This window comes from Electrona antarctica (genome assembly GCF_951216825.1).
Source record: "Electrona antarctica genome assembly, chromosome: 16".
Classification (NCBI taxonomy): Eukaryota; Metazoa; Chordata; class Actinopteri; order Myctophiformes; family Myctophidae; genus Electrona; species Electrona antarctica.
This window is the reverse complement of record NC_136797.1, coordinates 39151687-39157470: the sequence shown is the minus strand read 5'-3', so window position 1 is coordinate 39157470 and position 5784 is coordinate 39151687. Positions and strand designations below refer to the sequence as shown.

General features: G+C 40.8%; 1 long non-coding RNA gene across 1 annotated transcript; it reads left to right on the top strand.

The window, feature by feature from the left end:
- Nucleotides 1-1479: 1479 nt before the first annotated feature.
- On the top strand, nt 1480-3455 carry LOC306939658. The gene is made up of 3 exons (XR_013791903.1): nt 1480-1515; nt 2286-2441; nt 3032-3455. It is a non-coding gene; the product is annotated as an uncharacterized lncRNA (long non-coding RNA).
- The last annotated feature ends 2329 nt before the right edge of the window (nt 3456-5784 follow it).

Here is a 5784-nt window from a genome sequence, read left to right as displayed (position 1 = left end):
GGGAGGAATGCTGCTGATGCAGATGTCACTGTCATTGATGGATCAGACCTTTGGACCATCCAGCTGATGTCAACCACATACCTGTCTGACAGTGATGTCTACCTAATCTTCGAGATATAGGTCTACTGTGAAGTCTGTAATTACATCATGGTCATGATCAGGTCAGTCAGCACAGATGCCAGGGAGACGGGGGTCAGCTAGAAATACCATGTCCTATCATGATATATCTCCTCCAATCACTGTAGCTACAAACAGCCGCCTTTTGAGGTCTGATTTCCACACTCCTCATCTTGTGATATAGGCATTCCAGCAAGTGCCATCTGGACCTTCAGGTCCTGTTCCGTTAAGGAAACTATGGAGGAAACTAGACTACTAGTCTGGGAGAAAAGAATGGGAAAGGTCATGCATGTACTTCAAACCAGCTGCACCACCACCAACAGATTCATTGAGAATGTATAGATCCCACACTTTTAAACATCTTTGTGGCAAAGCATGAGACCGAGAGTAGTTTGGATGGAAAAAGACAGATCTATAAGGCCACTGAGCCCTATCAATCTACCTAAAGACCTGCAGTAATAAGTGTAATAAAGTAATAAAAGTAATACGTGTAATAAAGTAATAAGTGATCGAGTTAATTCATAGGAAAGGAGGTGTGGTGGACATGACCACTTCCAAATAAGCATTTATTTTGAAATGCAAATTTGTTGCTTTTGCATTAATTATTGTAGGCCTATTTTATGGGCTTTTGCTGTGTTAATATCTAAAAATTCCCTATTCTGAAATCAAATATATTGTACATATCCACATTCATGTGGATAAACACTCTAGAAAGCTAATTTGATGCATTTAAACGATATATTTTATGGGATTTGGGGGTTTGAGGCATGAAGGGGTTAATATGCATTAATTAATAATGCATTCATCATAAATCTACTACATTGTGACTATCCACATCCACAAACGCATGTAGACCAAGACATTTGCATGAAATACCATAAAACTTTATTTTCAGGCATTAAGGGGTTAATAACAACATTTGCCCAAGGGATATTACTGGGCACCCTCTTGAATTTGTGAGAGGTGACCCCAAGCTACAAGAATCAGTTGAGAAATAAACTTTATCTGACGAAACCACGTTCAGCCCCACGGCTCCCGGACAAATTTTGAGAGCCAGTACGTGCGCACGCACGCGCGCACGCGCGCACACACGCACACACACACACACACACACACACACGCACACACGCACACACACACACACACACACACACACACACACACACACACACACACACACACACACACACACACACGTCATTTGGTATACAGTAGGGCCTATCCAGACATGTGTTCTCAGTGTTCAAATGAGAAAGAGGCTTGAGAAAGGCTAGCTCTAAGGGGGGGGGGCTTGTTAGGAAAAGGCCCTGCCCCATGGTGCTATATAGTTCTCGTCATTTGTGTCAAACAACAAGACGTTCTTGAGGAACTGCACAGAGGCTACATTTTGGAATTCAGGTAAGAACATCATGTAAACAGGGCGTTTTGGTAACAGACTTGGTATCAATATAGGGCAGGGGTTCCAGCCGAAACTATTTAGAGACCGCAAAGACAAATTTGTCTCCCTGGGACCCAAACTAGTATAAATAGCAGATCTTTAACTTCACAACGCGTCATAATGTGATGCGTTGTGTCGCTATTTTCACTACTCTAAAGTCTTTGATTTGTATGTGTGTGGAATTGATTAGATTTCTTTTTTCTTTTTGCAAAATATTTGCCTTCTCCAGATGTTTTTTTCAGTGTTGTTAGAACTATAGAATTATATAGCATTTGAAACAGACTTATAGCATGTCATGTAGACAGCACAATAAGTGCATTGTATGTAGTCATAGCACTTCATAGTATATATGTACAGCATAGTATAGCATATATGTATAGTTTATATGTAGTGTCATTATATAGATATGTTCTAGTTATAGTTTATATGTATAGTGTCATTATATAGATATGTTCTAGTCACGTTCTTAGCTTACGCATGTTTCGCGATAAATGCATTTTACATGTATTCCCATGCTTTTTGTTCTTGCTTAATGTAAGTCGCTCTGGATTAAGAGCGTCTGCTAAATGCCTGAATTGTAAATTGTAAATTAGAACCTTGGAATCGTTTAGAAAATAATGCTTCACGTTTAAAGTGCATGAAGAAAAACAAATGAAATACAAATCATGACTGATGGCCAGTCACTGTGTGAGAGAGTCAAAATGTGTGAATCTTTGTACTCTCTCCCCAGGCTTGGCTTTTCCCTTCCAGTCATCATGACTATTAAAGCTGTGTGTAGAGTAGCTATTCTGGTAGCAGTGATTGGAGCGGCCAGTTCGGATTGGACCAGGAGAGTCACTGTTAATATCAAGAATCATTGCACTTCCCATAAACTCATTAACCCCAGGTAATTGTTTTTATTTCATTTTTGAGGGGCCTATGCCCAGCTTTGTGGGTCCGTCTGTGTGTACCAAATTTGAATGACTTCATTGGCTGAGCACAGAATGTGATGTATGATGATGCATGATGATGTATGACGATAAGAGCGCCCCTCACTTCACACAAGTTCGATTTTTGAGGGGCGCCCTACAGGTTTAATGTTTGTTTTAAAAATGCCATTGACGGCCTGGGCCATGGCTCAATGGTCCAGGCACCTTGGCTGGTAACCCAGTCTGGCAGTGTGCCGCGGGTTCGACTCCCGATCCCGACGGCCTTTACTGCATGTCACTCCCCCATCTCTCTCCCCATTTCCTGTCAGCCTACTGTCTGTCCCTCCATAAAAAAAATATAAAATAAAGGCGAAAGCCACATTTTTTTTAAATGCCATGTTTGCTTTGTCACCGTTTGTTTTACATCATCATTACATCACTGTAAGATGATAAGAGCGCCCCTCACTTCACACGGGTGTGATTTTTTTATAATACACTATTTTCATGATCATGCTTTTAATCAATTGTTCTAACCCCCCCCCCCCCCCCCCCTTCTACCACTATTAAGGGTCTACATGTACCATGGCAAGCAAACCTGGAACTTCAGGGATGATATACCCCCGGGCGGCAGTCACACTGTGAAGTTTGAAAAGAAAGTATTGGCACTATACGCGGTTGCTGCCGTCTTCACCCTCGATCTCTATACCATCAATTCCGGCCACTTTGCCAAGAGAGTAGCTTTCATGTTTTCTCAACCCCTTTCCTTTGACCTGTACTACAGCTGGTATGGAGCAGGACTCTTTGACAGGTTTAAAGAGTGTGATTACGAGCTTTATCGTGAGATGCATAGCTACGAACCGAATGGATTTCAAAGACGTACAGTAGGTGACGCCATCAATTATCGAAGCGGTAGATTTTCCGTCAAGCAGTCCAACACACACGGGACATGGTCTGCGATTCTTAACTTTGAACTCGAGATTTGGGACAATTATAATGACAATTATAATGACCCAAAATAGAGATTAGACAATCTAGACTAGATTGGAAGTCTGTCAAGACTGTCATCAATAGCTGACAACATTCAGGCGTATTGTCTTAAATACATCAGGCACACAGTATATTTGTGACATTTGTATTGTGGTAGCCTCGGAAACCCAGATGTTTTTATTTAGTACTGTGGTGATATTTTCTTTTTTTTTTTAAGGAGAAAACTCTCATGCAACATGAATAGTTATGTAAATTCCTTTAAGTGACACATTTATTTGTTTTATCAATGTAAAAATTCTGATCTCCAGTATTGCAATTTCTTTGACCCTCAATGGTAAAAGTCATACATAAATGTACTTTGCATTGCACTGCTACTTCTCCATGTTCCTGTTAAATTTCTAAAATAAAAAAGGGAAGTATTATAATAAGGACTGCATCTTCCTTGGAGAATAAAAGCATAAAATCAGTAACTTGAAATTGTATGTGTGAATTAATTATATATATATATATATATATATATATATATATATATATATATATATATATATATATATATATATATATATATATATATATATATATATATATATGTGTGTGTGTGTGTGTGTGTGTGTGTGTGTGTGTGTGTGTGTGTGTGTGTGTGTGTGTGTGTGTGTGTTAATAATACAAAACAAAATAAACTAGAAAAAGTGCCCTTCTGGGCACAGGTCTCCACCAGGAGGATAGGAGTGCGTGAGATGTTTGGCAAAATATTTAGGAGTAATATAAACATGTTTTTTTGTTTGTTTGTTTTTTGCAACAATTTTCTTCATTTTGTTGAGGAAATGCAGAGCCAGATCACTCATCGAATCTCTGAGGATAGAATTCTGGATGAGCAGGACATGTGCAGCATTTTGAACGAAACGGGCCACTCCTGAAAACTTTAGAAGGCAATGTTAGCCAATCAGTGTAGAATCTGATAAATCCAACGGACTCGTCTTGATCACATGACAGAGACAGAGATCATGTGTACCGATTTGCGTGAGATTTGGATGAAATCTGTGCGACTAACATAAGCAATGTGTTTAGCAGAAATCGGCCTCATGGTGGCGCTATAACCGGCAGATGTGGAGGGATGCAGGGACAATGTTTTTCCATGGCCTCTAGGGAGTGCGCATACATAAGTTGTATACAGATTGATGAAGTTATAGCTAAAAACAGGAATTGGCCTGTTATAGCGCCACCATGAGGCTGATTTGGAAAATAATGAGTGGCATGTCGTCCTTGGCCTAGTGGAAATGTGCGTGTATAATTTCACGGAAATTGCACACTGTTTGTGATTTGTGGCATTTTGTTCGAAACGGACCAATCATGTGAGCTTTGGAAGCCAATATTAGCCAATCAGGATGGAAGATGGGACATTGTGCAGATCTGTGGTGATCACATGACTATGGCGATAGTGTATACCGAATTGTGTGATGTATGGATAAAATGTGTACGAGTAATCTACAGAAATGTGTTTTGCCTAAATCGGCCTCATGGTGGCGCTATAACAGGCCGTTGAGGAATATTTGGGGCAGAGGTTCGTCGTTGGCATCCATGGAGTGTGTGTGCAAAGTTTGGCATGGATCGGGCCAACGGTGCCGGAGATTAGCTGATAACGGACGGCCGGAAGGACGGAAGGAAGGAAGGAAGGACACACACACGGACGGAGTGCAAACTAGAAAAAGTGCCCTTCCGGGCACAGGTCTCCACCAGGAGGATAGGACTGTGTGAGATGTTTGGCAAAATGTTTAGGAGTAATATAAACATGTTTGTTTGTTTTTTGCAACAATGTTCTTTTGTTGAGGAAATGCAGAGCCAGATCACTCATAGCATCTCTGAGGATAGAATTCTGGATGAGCAGGACATGTGCAGCATTTTGAACAAAACGGGCCACTCCTGAAAACTTTGGAAGGCAATGTTAGCCAATCAGTGTAGAATCTGAGAAATCCAACAGACTGTCTTGTTCACATGACTACAGAGATCATGTGTACCGATTTGCGTGAGATTTGGATGAAATCTGTGCGACTAACATAAGCAATGTGTTTTGCAGAAATCGGCCTCATGGTGGCGCTATAACCGGTAGATGTGGAGGGATGCAGAGACAATGTTTTTCCATGGCGAAATGGTGCAGATCCGTGTTGATCACATGACTATGAAGATAGTGTATACCGAATTGTGTGATGTATGGTTAAAATGTGTACGAGTAATGTACAGAAATGTGTTTTGCCTAAATCGGCCTCATGGTGGCGCTATAACAGGCCATTGAAGAATATTTGGGGCAGAGGTTCGTTGTTGGCATCCAGGGAGTGT